At 37.3% G+C, this 15,324-nt stretch overlaps 1 long non-coding RNA gene across 1 annotated transcript; it reads right to left on the bottom strand.

The window, feature by feature from the left end:
- Positions 1 to 3,549: 3,549 nt before the first annotated feature.
- On the bottom strand, positions 3,550 to 4,263 carry LOC137200058 (uncharacterized). Its single transcript, XR_010931907.1, has 3 exons — positions 4,176 to 4,263; positions 3,838 to 3,898; positions 3,550 to 3,628 (listed from the first exon to the last, which is right to left on the bottom strand). It is a non-coding gene; the product is annotated as an uncharacterized lncRNA (long non-coding RNA).
- Between the last annotated feature and the right edge of the window lie 11,061 nt (positions 4,264 to 15,324).

Raw genomic sequence — 15,324 nt, 5'->3', positions numbered from 1 at the left:
ACAAAAGAGAGGATTGCAGCTACCACAGCCCCATGCACACATAAATGTGGAGAAATCCAACGCCTGACAGATGTCATGCCCAGTTACTGTTGCTAAGTTGTGAAATTGTGACTGGTCAATTGCGATTGATCAATTACAGCTAGTATAAAGAAAGCAGAGTTCCAGTTGGGAAGGGTCAATACCAATTTACCATTCAAAATATGCATCATTCAAGATGCATCATTCAACTAACCAGAGATGACATGAATAAAAAGAAAAAATGCAAAAAAGAAAACATATGAAAGAAACTAATGTACAATACAAATGTGCATCATCAGTGGCCTGCCATATAAGGCTGGAAGAATTTTTTTTATACATTTATTCAAGTACTAGGGAAGAAGGAAAACAGTCTTATCACCAATAAAACCATCAATCCTAATTAGCTGCCTTCATGTTTTGTATTTCCAAAGATGAATCCCACATTGTGTTTTGAGCATAAATACAAAAAGCTCAAAGTCACACAAACTGTTAAGCAAAAAATATCCCTATTTTACTGTCCAAACGCACCCAGCAGACTTCATAAAGACAGTATATATTTTCTTATACAGCGCCTACATAGCTAGGGGCTTGTTGCAACACAGCAATAAGCTGAAATCCCTGCTGAGAGTTGGCAGAGATCCCAGTATTCTATATTTACAATCATCAGTGTTTTTAAGTAGCAAACTCCAACTGACAAGCTGATGCTCTGCATTGAAAGGGGGCAGCAAAGAGTAAAAGCAGAATTTAAAAGGGGTTCAGATTTTCTTAAAGATTTCTGTAGAGTTTTGGCAACTTACAAAGAAACATATTGTCTTTTCATAGAGAAAGAGATGATGTGAAATCCAGTTAACTTCTGTCATCTCCTGATGTACTTGGGCATCAATAGATGGCAGAAAAACTGTAAGGAGAGTGATGCAAGAGGGCATTATTACCCGCTCAACTGTCAGGGCTTAGGGGAGCATTTTGGGCAGCTAAAGTGAGTTCCAGTATATGTGCTCAGAGGACATTATGAATTATTTCACATTTTATTATGTGTTGTCAGAGGCAAAGCACATTTTTATGAGCCAACTGTGTAGGAAAAGCAACAAAGAGAGGCAGATGCTCATTCTGCTTTAGACGGGCAGCAGCACAGCTAACCGAATGTTACGTGACAGAAACAAAAATCAAGGCACTCTGTGACAGCGAGGTCCATACTGTTGACTGTTCTGGGTTCTGTAGACAGACAACAGGAGGCTTCAAACTTTCACCAAATTCAAAAGAAAGTGTCTGTGCCAACAGAGTGAACAATGGCATATTTCCAACAAATTATGTCCATATGCAAATACCTGACCTTACCTCAAGATTCACTGCCAATATTTTTCAATAAGATATTCTAATGATACATTGGGTTAGGCATTGAAAATAAGAAGCAGACTCTTGCAAAACATAATTTGTGCAAAATAGACATATCTAATGGCATTCTGTTCTATAACTAGTGTTATACCTGGTTATAATAAACTAGTTTATCTACTACTATGCAAGTGAATTTGTTACAGAGTTGGCATAATCATTTGCAGGAATGTCCTCGTAAAGGTTTGTTTTCAATCTCCCATGTTTTATCCAATCCTATATTTACTACAGGTATTATGGAACAAGTTCTCTGTCAGTAAATTGCACTAAAGTGTTTATGGGTTAAGTAAATTGCATGGAGTACCAGGAAAGACTGAATGGCCACATAATAGGCCACAAGACTTGATTAGACTACTTTTTATGGCACATTTAATTGCTTGACATATTTTCCTTCAGCATGCATTTAAGCAGCCCCAGTAGTTCAGTAGTTAATTAGAAGTCAGTAGTTATCTATACAAACAGCAATTACAAAGCAAGTGGGTTTGACGCACACTCCATCATCCACTTAGCTAGACAGAAATGATTTACTTTCAGACAGGTGCTGTGTGTCTAGAATTATTTTAGGAGGTAAAAACAACACCAAAGAAAAACTAACAAACTATGTTTCAAAATCTGACAGAGCAGAAAGACATAGTAGGGAGGAAGAGTCATAAGCTTCACAGCACTCAAAGCTGCTTCAGATAAAACAACTGTTTTCCTCAGTTTTGGACCAAGATCTGAATTTTCTTTTTCGAGGAGCAAGTCTTTCTGTGAGGCAAAGCAGTGAGAAGCAAGCTGTGTTTTTGATGGCACAAGAACAAAAGATGATGGTGCGACATCAGACAGCGTTTCAGACGTCCTTTCCTGGAATACCTCAGGAAAATGTTAAATTACTTTTAGAAACTAGAGGAGAGGCAAAAAATAGTCTTGCACACAGACTTTGCGTGTAGTCTTTATGTCAGGACCTGAGCCACTGGCAAACGAAAGAAAGATGAAAATATGAGCTTTGTTATTTCTAAAAATATTCCAAAATAATGAAGTAGCTGTAGGTGAGTCATAAAAGTGCTCTTGGAAGTTGTTACAATTCAGACACTTTTTAAAGTTTTTGGTCAAACATCAGAATGTGATAAGAAATTTCCCTCCAGCCATGATACTCACTTTCTATGATCCACTAATTGTAAAAAGCTACAATGGCAACTTAATTAACAAGTTATAGTGAGTCTTCAAAAATGAGTGCTGTCAGGATTCTCGCTGCATTTCTAAGTGAGGCCAAAAATATGAATAAACTTTTTGGGAGCTTGCACAACCTTTTCAATTAACACTCTGATAAGAGCTGCCGACTAGGGTTGCCACCTTCCTGAAATGGAATACAGAATGTGGGGGGGCGGGGGGGCATATAATACAGTATGGAGCCAAATCCTCCAGATAGTTAAAACTCTGATTAGGTTCACTTGAAAACATTCAAATGTACTTTTGACATAATTTTGTCTCATGTTCACCTCTAAACTGGGGTTTGATGTCACTCTTTGGTGACTTGAAATATTTTCACAGTCACCATCTTAGTTAAGCATGTTAGCATGTTAACATTTGCAAATCAGCAGTTAGCACAAAGTAGCTGAGGCTGATGGGAGTGTCATTAGTTTTGCTTGTATTTGGTCATGAAACCAAACTGGACAAAGTGAAATGCTGACCTGATAATGAAGCAATGAAAATTCAGGGGATCACCAAAGTCATTAGGGTAGGGGAGGGCTGGGACAAAAGTATCGGGGGGACAGTAGCAACACAGACTTTTTCTCTTGTAACAGAGAAGTCAGGGATATGCTGTGAAGTCCATATGAGGTACACTCCACCATTGAGTCTGCATCCAAAATCAGCCTGATCAGATCAGTTTTGCCAGTTACAGTAGAAAAACTGATTTTTCAATCTAAGTAAAAAATATCAAACAGAGGTGTTTTCTGTTTTTAAGGTAATGTTTATTAGTTGAAAATTGTAAATGTATATCATCTGTTAGACCTATCTGTAGGCTAAGTATCAGTGAAGGTTTAATTTATCATGTGAGCCTACCTTTGGTGCTAGCCAGGGTAAAGTTGATGGAGACAGGGGAGGGATGAAATTGAAATGGTGTAACTTTTTTATTATTTTTTTATTATTAAACATGTATTTCTTTGCTCTTTATGTTTGCAGGAAATGTCCAGGGTTAGGGTGAGGAAGGCCAACAGAGGTCTCATCAGTCCAGATGTGACTTGAAAACAAACACACACACACACACAAAAAAAACAATGAATAAATGTTTGTGCACCATCCATTCAAGGCTACTTTGTATTATTTTTGATGTAGGCTGACTGAATGAAAATGCCCTTGGTTAGTTTTATTTAATTGATTACCTTGGGGCTAATACAACTGATATTAATAGGTTAATGGTAAAAAAAAAAGTTATCTGGAGTAACTTACCTCGAGTGAAGCCTTACTGTTCCATTTATTCAATTGATTATCTTTGCTTCAACTGTTCTTGCTGTTAATAAAAAAGAGAGGACTACGCATAAATTGGAGATGGAGCGCAAATGATTGGTAAGGATTTGTAATGGTTTAAATATCTTAAATTCCAACCCAATGTTATTCATTAGAGAAAATGGTGATTATGCACTAAGGTGAGTTTGATGCATTGGATCAATTTTATACAATTGCAACATTTAACATGATAAATTGTTTTGACAGTAACATGATCATTTGCTTGGAGGACTAACTGAGTCATTAATGAGCATTATATGCCAGAAATATTAAGTACTTACCCGTTTTGTGGTCAATTCATCTGACTGTCACTTTTGTCCCGTGCCTGTGCTTCTTTCGTCCAGACAGAGAGGAGCAAAAGTAAGATTGCGCAACATCAATTTCCATTCTGATTGCATCTGACTCATTTATCCAAAAAATTTTGAAAATGGTTGGTATTGGTAGAGGACATGTATATGTTATTCACAATAAAATATGGTTACTCTAAATAAATGCATCTCTGTGCAAAGAGAAACACAAAAAAGTCATACTTTTGTCCCGGCCCTCTCCTATAGCTGGGCACTATGAATGTCTGTGCAAAATATTGGGCCAATCCATCAAGACCATGTTGAAATATTTTACTGGATAAGATAAAAGTTCCACCTCATGGCAGCACTAGATGGAAAGTCAAGGAATCACCAAACTCATTGGCATTCATCCTTTGGGCAGGTATGTCTATACTAAATTGTATAGCAATCTAGATAGCAAAGTACAATTGAATAAACAGTGACTGATTGTAAAGCAGAAGTACTGAATCTAGATTTATGCCATTAAACCAAATTAAAAGTGATCTTAATGTTTAATGTTGAATAAACATTATCATAACTGACACTGAATCAAGTGTTTTAAATGATTCATTTTCTGTCAATCCTACATTTCTGTTTTGCTCAGCATAAATGAGAGTATATGTTAAACACCAGCCACATTATTCCCAGATGTATCCTAATGACTTTTGTGATATTTAAGTGCAAACCTGATATTTGCTGGTGGTAGTAAAAATGAAATTCCATTTTAACTTCAGACATCCATGCCTAACACTAGCCAAATGCTACCCTGGTCCATTTTTTGGCTGCAAATATTACATTATCTAGTTTAGCTAACCATTTCCAGCACTAGATAAGCCATAAAGACAGCAAGATAATAGCAGGTTTAAATGTTTGCTATTTAAAAAAGAAGATTAATATCAGACACATCAATGTCTAATTATTTAGTATTGCTAAACTAACATTAGCTACTTACCAGGACATTGCCAAAGAACTTCTGGTCTGCTTACATGAATTTAGGTATTTTTCTGAGCGAACTAGCTGTTTGCTAGCTTTCAACCAGGTCATATTTGTTTAGCTATATCCCTCAAAACCAAAAACATTAAGGAAAAGAGAACAAATTAGGGGATCACCAAAGTGAGATATTTCAGCCAAAGTACTTATCGACCAATCAACATTACCATTCCTAGATCCACACCACTAAATGGCTAAAAGCCAAGAAAATATGTATGCTTTCAGAAAAACATACATTAACAACAATTTTTTTCCTTCAGGTATTCACTGAAAAACATGAAAACAAATAGTGAGGTTACATGGTTCATATGTAACAACAGAGCTATAATTTCTGGTAGCAAAAACAGTTTCTCTGTTGGATGAGTTGTGTCTTCCTTCATATTATTTAGCAGTGGCCCCCAACCTTTTTGACTTCTAACTCCTTAAAATGAAGCAACCTCTACTCATGACCTAAAATGACAGGCTGAATACGCCTACAAGTGGTGAGCAATGATTCACCTTCTAATGACTCTTTCAATTTCAGGAGGCTTAAAATGATTTAGGGCTTTACCAGCAAAAAGCAAAAACCAATACTGGAAAAATTACTGTAGCAGAAATATGATCTTCTTTTCCTCTACCATTACTCATCTCACGACCCCTCTCGCTTATTTTGCGACACTGCGGGAGGTCTTAACCCCCAGCTTGTGGACCACTGATTTAGATGCTTCCCGCTTTCTTTAGAGGCCCGCGCCAAGTGACAAATCTCTAAATCCAGGTGGCAATTACAGTTCAACACAGCTGGAAGTCAGGTCTTGCTCTCTAACTGTGATTTTAAATGTGATTTTACCCAGCAGCAGAGGGAGGCATCCTTTACTTTACACACACACACATACACACACACACACACACACACCATTTTATCAAACCCTATAAAACACTCTTGCTCCTATATTGCACACTTAACGACACTTGGAAATTATTTTGTTGATGCAAAGTCAACACACCCATGATTTGTGTTCACCCCTGTCATAGTCAGGCGGCAACCTCCAGGGCTTTAAAATGAAGCCAATGCGGAAGTGCCAAAAACTGCAGTTCCCCGAATGGCCACTTGAGGCTGGCTCCAAAAGCAAGTCATGTTAAAATGCCCAACTTTACAGCAGAAATAAACATGTTTACAGCCTGGAACAAAAAATGGTTTTGGTCTCTATAGCTAATTTCCCCTTTCATGACAACTGTACGGGGGGTGAATTTTTTTATAACTCAATCGTTTAAATTTTATTAAGCCGTAAAGTTATGCATAAGGAAGGACATGGCTGCTTTGAGTGACAGGTCCGCCAGCCGCTAGGTGGCTTGTTTCAGCCATTCGGCCCGCCTCTTTGCCCATTTTTGATTGGCTGGGAGTTAGGCAGCGTCACGCACTGCCAAAATGGTGATGGCTGGAGCGGCTCACTTTCAGTTTCAAAACTGCTCTTCAGAAACCAACGGGTGACGTCACGGTAACTACGTCCATATTTTTATACAGTCGATGGTCATAGTCTCCTTCACATTTACCCCATTCTCACACACACACACACACACACACACACACACACACACACACACACACACTTTGTACAGTATGTCAGTGTTATCACTGCTTTTAGAATGACCTCAATTAATGAATGACCTTAAATAAAACTTCAAGAGGCTGGCACTTCTGGATGAAAGAAGCATATACTAACAGAAGCAGAGGTGGAGACGTGTCAAACGCTCCACTATCTGACAGAATGGGCAGGTGTGTTGTTCAGTAAGTGGGCTTCCCTTTACTTTACCTGCACATAATCCGTTGAATTTAGAGTGATGAGAGGGAAAACAGTTCAGACTCTTTCTTTACAATCTATGCTCTTACTTATTTATCCTAGCTTTCAGTAGTCTTAAGTTGATAACAGGTAAAATTAGTGTTTTATTATTAAGTTTATTTTTGCATTTACTGTGTGCCTTATACCAAGACAAATATGAACCTTTTTGTGCTTGCAGTTTAATTACCACTTCATCTCATTTAAGTGTTTGCACTTTAGCTGACAATTAAAATGCTTTAAGGGCTTTTACATCAACTGACACTTCAGCTCCTTTCAGACTCTTTATCTTCTTTCATCACTTATATATTAACTGAAACTTCATCTCCATTTAGCTCACATTTCTTTCATGACTTGCACCTTAACTGACACTATCTTCTTACAGTTTTACACTTGAGTTCACGCTTGAACCATCACTAACTCCTTTCAGCACATAAACTTCAACTGACATTTCCACTCTTTGCAGTATTAACACCTCCACTGACTCTTCTTTAAGCACTTTCACTTAAATACTTACTACTTATGTTAACTCACACGTCAACTTAATTCAAAAACATACACTTTCAGAACTTCCTTGTAAAAAGTTGCTTTAAAGGATAGGTTCGCAATTTTTCAGGTCTGTCCTCAAACAACAGTCAGTTGACCCCCATCACTTACATTGAAAGCACTGGAGGGGATCTTTTGGTTGCCAGTATTAGTAGGAGGAATTATTACTGTGAGCAAAACCTCTTTCAGTGTTCATACTAATGTTTTAAGACAGACTTGAAAAATTGTGAACCTACCCTTTAACTTCTGATATTGCTTCTATTTCACCTCCAACTACAACTACTTTCAGTGTTTAAATTTCAGGTACAACTTATGAGTTTCAACTTCAGCTATTTCTGCCATTTCAATAACTCACACATGTCAGGACATGTAAATAGTTTTAAATGTCTCTACTGGAACTTTCAAGGGACTGGGCACATATATGTGTTCTCCAGAAGATGTATCCTTTTCTGGTTTCCATTTTTCATTAGCTGTGTGCTCTTATTACCTAGACACATGTTCTACATATACAGTATATAGGGTGACTAAATTGAAGCCAATTACTACAGTAGTGATATTAGTGACTCACTTAGACTGAAATGGACACTCAAGCAGAAACAAGCTTTAGTCAATGAAATGATTTTGGCATACTCTTGAACAGCTTTATAACAAGCCACTAATTAGAGCAAACAGGGCTACTTTCTTTCTGTACACTGATAAACACACCAGCCAGCCACATTTGAGATGTGCATTTATCTGGTCACTTGTACAAACAATAGGAGTGAATTTATTTATTTACTGCAAGCAGGGGATAAGTACAGCAAAAACAGCATGCTTGCAAAACCTTGACAATACTGAAGTGACTTTCTCTACTACTAAATTAGAATACAAACTTGCATACACACTCTATAAGTCAAATTGTCTATGGAAGCCCAGAATGAAAAAGCACTGTGCCTGTGTTTGAGCCAAAAACAAAGATAAGAGAAAATCTTTCAGGCTTAAGTCAGTATCAGGAAATATATCAAAGCACAAAATCAACTATGGGAAAAATCCCCATTCACTAGTCTGTACTTTTTTTATATATAATGTCAGTTTTACTTTTGTACTTTTTCATTATTTATTTTCATCATTCTGGTTATAGTGTTAATGTCACAAATGTTAGGAGCTCAGGATTCCTGTTGCTGTCTGAGATAACTGAGTCTAAGCACATGCTTTTCAGTTCATTGGTGATGACCTTTAGGCCTCTGGCAGGTCATTGGCTCAATTTCTGATCCTGCTGAATGCAATAGTGCATATGGAAAGATATAGAACACATATTGACATGAAGAAGCAAACTCCTTGGCCATAATCTTGGAGGTCTGACTCCTCCAAAGAAAGTGGCTGTGTTGCTAAAAGTATGGACTGGTAATCTTAAGAGAATTTTTCATGTCTTTAAAAGTTAGCCCTAAAGGTAGCCACAATGTGCCTCTCACCACCCACATCCTCTTGCTCCTCCTGGGGGATCCTTAAATATTCCCAGACCAGATAGGATATGTAATCCCTCCATGTTCTGGGTCTGCCCTGGGCCATCCTTCCATTGGACAGACTCAGAATACCCTCAGGCATGTCCAGGAAGTGTCCAGTAGGCATCCTAATCAGACACCAAAACCACCTCAACTGGCTCCTCTAAATGCAAAGCAGCAGCAGGTATATTCTGAGCTCCTTTCAGTTGTGTGAGATCCCCAGCCTGGAAAGGAATTTAACGTTGGCAACTTATATCTGCAATCCCATTCTTTCAGTCAATACCTAGAACTCACAAGTCTTAAAAATGTTGGAATGAAATGTAAAAAACATCCATGGGGTTTTGAAGAATCGTTCAATATCAATATTCTTGTCTGGCAATAGAATTGCGTAATCACATAAAAAAAATATCTTTCTGCAATACCTGCACATGGCAACTGCAGTGTGGTTAAGGTTGGGGAAAGATTGTGGTTTTGGCAAATAAACTATGGGTAAAGTGGTGTTGGGCAAGTACAGCACTTCATTGAGGTTTGAAAAGATCATGGTAAAATGAACAATAATTGTTTAAACCATGAATTCTAGTCTCATACATGAAAGTTTATGTGCTAGACACCCATCCACTACCCCAACCTCCACACTCTTTCTTTTCTCCATCCTACATACAGTAATGGGTACTATTTCCTGTGTACCCGTTGAATACTGAAAGTTAGCAATGGACATAAATCTTGAGGTGTGGAATCATCTAATATGGACGTAATACCTAATCCTGGACAGCAAAGCTGCAGGACAGAACAGGAATCTCATTTTGAGCTTGCTGTACTGATATACAACTACTTCTCCACTGGACCTCAGCAATGCTGCCAGGTGTGGATTCTCGGACATTTTTTATGTAGCTGCAAAGTTGCCATAACTTGTCAGCCAGTAAGAATTTCTGAGCTCCTGTCCTGCGTCCTGTTCATTAGTCAGCTGCTGGCCATGGGCTGTGGCTGCGTGGATGCAGGAGGAGGGAGACATATGCATGACAGATGAGACTGCTATGTCAGCACAGAGAGGATGTTGACTAGAGCTCTGTTGTAATATCTGCATCCTCATCATCTACTGTACAGTATATAAAATCCCCAATGTTACCAGTCCTTCCGGTGAGAGTTTAACCATGCATGAGTTTGTCAGTGAAGTGAAGCCACAGCTCTTCTTACTCCTCACCGGTAAATTCTCTGCAGACTTTCATTGTATGTATCTTTGTGTATGTAGACATCATTTTCTGCTGACCACAGCTGCAGTAGAAATACACGTCATATGCCCACTACTTATTGATTACCCACATTTTTTTTCTATGGTTTCTGAACAAAATCTAGATTTATTTTACTTTTTTATCTTTCAAAATTAAAACATGTTGCACAACTCTTCTCCAGTATGTCATGTTTTATTCAACAGTCTTTATCAGCTATCTTCCCTTCATCAGGGTGGTGTATGTGGTAGTTCCCTTAAATACAGCATATGAAGATTAAAAGCACTATTCTCTACTGAAATCTTTCTTTCTCTGAATTCTTTTTTTCCTTTTCTCTGCTTATTGTAGAGGAGAACAGCAACAGATGTGGTGGAAAGCACAGCTGCAGCCTCTCACACCACAGAGAAAGTGACAGAATGGCAGAGTTCAGATTTTCACAAACTATCCTCACATGAAAAGACAATCTGCTTTAATGCGTACACCCTGACTTTGTTTTTCTGATGAATTGCAAATTGAAATCATGTGTAAATGTAATTGCAAATGCATTCCTGTAATGTCTGTCTGCGATATAAAGATGTCATATTTGTCATTCACATCTTTGCATATCAATAAATAATTTGTAATTAATTAATCAATAAAAGTTATATATGCCGACATTAACATTAGTACACTGGTACTCTTACTGTTCTTATAAAATTACAGTTTTATTAAAAGCATTTAACCCGCTCATAACCATTATTCATTGTGATGTACATAAAATATTTAATGGTCTCAGCCAATGAAAATGCTTTATTTATGAAATGTGACTTTTGCCCATTAGCTGAGTGGATTCTATTTAACCAATAAATGGCAAGTTTTACATATGCAGTGGGCTTGAATTAATGCATGCTGACTTCAGTTTTATAATATTACATTTTAATTTGAAGATTTCTTCAAAGTGGAGATCACAACATTTTTCATCATCATTCCAAAGGACATCAGGTCTGGAGTGACATCAAAAGGTGTCTAATCTGATGGTCTATGAAGTTACCAAAATCATTTTAGTCATAAAAGACTTTTTTTAAAAAGCAATTTCAGGTGATATCAAGTTAAAATTCAAGTTATCAGGTAAATGCCAAACTAATTAATCCAGAGGTTACTGGATATTGTCATAGGCCATTTACAACCATCTATATAGAATTTGAGATACCTCAAGATGAACTCATTCAAGCTCTGAACCCATATTAGTATTACAGTATTTGTTAACATACATGTTTTACCTGATGGCAGACATGACTAACATATTTGCTCTGTGGGTCTAATGTCTCTAACTTCCCTCATAAAATACACATATAAAGATAAGAATAACATAAAATAAAGACTTTTACAATGTTTTTCCCTTTTTAAAGTGACAAAATTTAAATCAACACAATTTAACCTATGGGTTTACCCATGTGTATACATAACACATACAGTACATGGTCAAAACAACCATTAATGGGAAAATGCATCATAATGTTCAAGACATACACTGTCTTACGGTCTCAATGGAGGAAATTCTGGTCATTTAAAGCACATTGCCTCCTTTTCTTTTACAAGCTTTAAATTGATTTGTTTGGAAGCTACTTACAGCAAAAATACTATATCTTGTACCTCCAAGCATCAACCAGCACCCAGCAGGTTGAATGTTGAACAACAGATGAAAACTGACACCACCCCACTTTACAAGAGCTGGTAAGCCAAATCAGTCTTCCCAGTGTATGGTGCAGTCATGTAAGCATGTCATTAAGTCATACATGCAATCAGTACAGCACCAGATATAATAGTTTTATAAGTAGGGGGCTTGTTACTACTATTTCTAAGACTCAAGCAAGGGACTGATTACATTCTTGAATATTTTCTCATCATTCTAACTCTAGGTAATGTTTTCTCTTGTCACATTCCTGAGTTGGAGAAAATTTAAAGCATGCTACTGTGGGAGTTATGAACTTGACCAAATTTAGTGTGATTTCACCAGCATGTCCTTAGCCTTGGAATAGCAGCCACACAAACAGGAATAATGGAGGATGGCGTAGCCTTCCCCAAGGCACCGGTCTATAGAACTCACACATAAACAAACTGTAAGATTTGAAGCTCCATTTGACTTGAAGCTTAAACTTTGATTTGTTTTGTAAATAAACTGACACCCACTGATTTGCAGTTTTGTCAACTGCATGCCTGGAGGATATGACTGTTCACCATGGAGATATTACTTCTGTTGGTGCAGCTGACTCTGAGAAAGTGGAGACTTGCGGACAAAAGAATGCTTCAAATCTGCTGTGAAAAGCTGAATTAACTCATGGGAGTTGCTTTGGAAGATTCTGCTTTAAATCAAAGAGTAAATGATAACAAATTATTTAACTTAATTTTACATTTTGACTATCTACATTTAAGCATACAGATTAGGTCACAATTTCAAATGCACGCTGTCAAAAGCATCACACTTTATCATATTTCAATATAAAACCAAACTTAATATGCAATGGCATATCCAGCTGAGACTGCAGCTGGTTCAACATCCTTGGTTTGTCACCAAGAAGCTTAGTGTCCTGCAATGCCATACCCTAATCTGTTCATTAAAATATCAAAGTTTACAGCTGGTCTGGCTTCAGCTTCACACTCCTAATGATGGTCTGTCTGGTAGATCAGCAGCGTTTTGTCCTGTGGATGGAGTACAGCTGTCAGCCCAGTCTGAAATGTCATATAATCCAACAGAGTCAAGACAAGAGATTTTATTTGTCACATACGCATACAAGAACATATAGTGAAATGTTGTTACGTTAAACTCTGAGACAGTGTACAATACAAGTACAAGAAATTATAAAAGCTCTGCTAATATTTACCAAATTTATACATATGGAAGAGACAACAATAAAAAAATAATAATCCTTGAGTATAATGTCTTTGAAGAGTTTATTGTTAATTGTCCATGGCTCTGATAGCCTATAGAAAGAAACTCTTCCTCAGTCTCTCTGTGTTTGGTGGCTGCACAGGCGTTTGCCTGATTGCAGCCGTTATTAGGGTGATGGAGTTCCTTTACTATTCTCTTAGCTCTGCTTACGCACCTCCTGTTGTATAGGCTCTGCAGGGAGGGGAGCGTGATACCCCTAGTGCTGAGATGGACTGTATTAGTTACAGATAACATGCTTCATTTCTCAGTTTGGCACCATGTACCGATGGCTGAGAGAAAAGGACTGGCAAGCTCTGATGGCAGGAGCTGCCAATGACTCCCCATGTGACCTCACTATGACAATCGCTGCCAAACTCAGAGGTAGGGTCCTCAGAAAAGATGGAAGCGCAGCAATAGAGGCATCAGCAGGTATCAACAAATAGCATATTTTACATAAGACATACAAGCATTTCTATTGTACAAAAAAAAAGAAAAAAAATGTACAGTATAAGTGGGGCTTGGTGCGCCTCACTTAGTCAGTATATCAATAGCTCCTGTTCTTACAAACAAAAGAAGCTATGATGCTTAATCATAAACCCTCCTTGTGTGTTGTTATGGTGATCCAAGCAACGTGTGTTCATTGAAGTTTGGTTGTGTCCCTTTTTCCTAAAGGGAAAGAGGCTTTAAAATGTTCACTGAACAGTTACTTATATATTGGTTATAATGTTTTTCTAAACTGTTCACATTCTCGGTTTTGAAATTTGACCTCTCTGAAGTCATGAAGGTCAGTGACATGGTTAGACTTAGAGTATATACATACAATATATACATACAATTTTAAAAAAAAATCAGAGTATTCAATACAATCTTTTATCCAAACCCCTCAATGGGAAAAAGTTTGTGATCATCAACACAATGCAGCAAATTCTGTCCCCTTTCAACCTTATTTTTTCAAACTTGTTTTTCAAAACACAATATACTCCAATCTTCTCCGTCTCTCAATATCCTTGGATAAATAATAAATAATTTATTTTTTTTTTAAAGTGATCTAGTTCATCATTTAACATTTTTGGCCAATTTAGAAGTCCAGAACGCTTCCCTCATAAGAAGCAACATTTCAATCTCCCCCTCTCTTTGACAAAGATACCCTCTCAATTCCTATATACATATGTGCCTAATACTGAACCTTGTGGTACACCTAAGTTAAAAATCACAGCTTGTATCATGTTTGCACAGGGCTGCAAAAACAGGTTCAGTGTAGTTTGTTAAGCAATATAAAAATAATAATAAATAATAATTTTAAAGTCAATGTAAGGCAATAAACAAGTTTTTTTTCAGAGGGTTTGACAGATATACTGGTGGGAGAGGGGGCAGGGGTCTTTTGAGGGGCCCTCTTTAACAATATATTTAACTTAAAGAGGACAGCCTTGACCTGCTCTATGTGAAAAGAGCCCTGGGATAACTTTTGTTATGATTTAACACTATAATAAAAAAACTGAATTGAAATTAAATTGAACTTGTGATATGATGGACACACAAGTGTGTACATATTATATTCTGTTACACTTGCAAAAAAATATGCTTTTCAACCCAATGCAATAATCCACATAATGTTTTCTGTTTCTGTTGTTTCACTTTTTGTGTCCTTATTTATTGTGGAAAACTATGAAAACCAAAAAATATATTCAAGCAAAAAATACAATTCCACATGCTTTGATCATGCAGGTTGTGAAATCTAACAAATAGATAAAAGAATGCATCTTTGTGGTAACATTGACTTCATTTCAGCACCAAGGACAGTGTGTGTCCCTATAAATCTCCTCATGATTCCTGATTGATAATTGAACCATTTGATATCAAACCTGTGTGGAAAGCAATGACTAGAAAAAAAACAAAAAAAAAACACATCAGGCTGCTTTTACCACACCTTGGTGCGCATGTGCCACACTGGGTTGGTTTCCCCCCATAAGTTCCTCTTTTGCTGGACAGATCATCAGTTAAGTGGGTATCTTCCAGGGATTAGAGATGAAGAGGAGATTTGAAATTGGCCCGTGATTGTTAGGGATTTCAGGAACAAGTATGAGCAGGGTTTTAATCTTTGCTCCTTTAAAAGGCTGAGGGCACAGCAGCAGAGAGAGA

The sequence above is a fragment of the Thunnus thynnus genome, chromosome 16 (genome assembly GCF_963924715.1).
Source record: "Thunnus thynnus chromosome 16, fThuThy2.1, whole genome shotgun sequence".
Taxonomy (NCBI): domain Eukaryota; kingdom Metazoa; phylum Chordata; class Actinopteri; order Scombriformes; family Scombridae; genus Thunnus; species Thunnus thynnus.
Note: the sequence above shows the minus strand (reverse complement) of the source record. Positions and strands in the feature narration are given on the sequence as shown.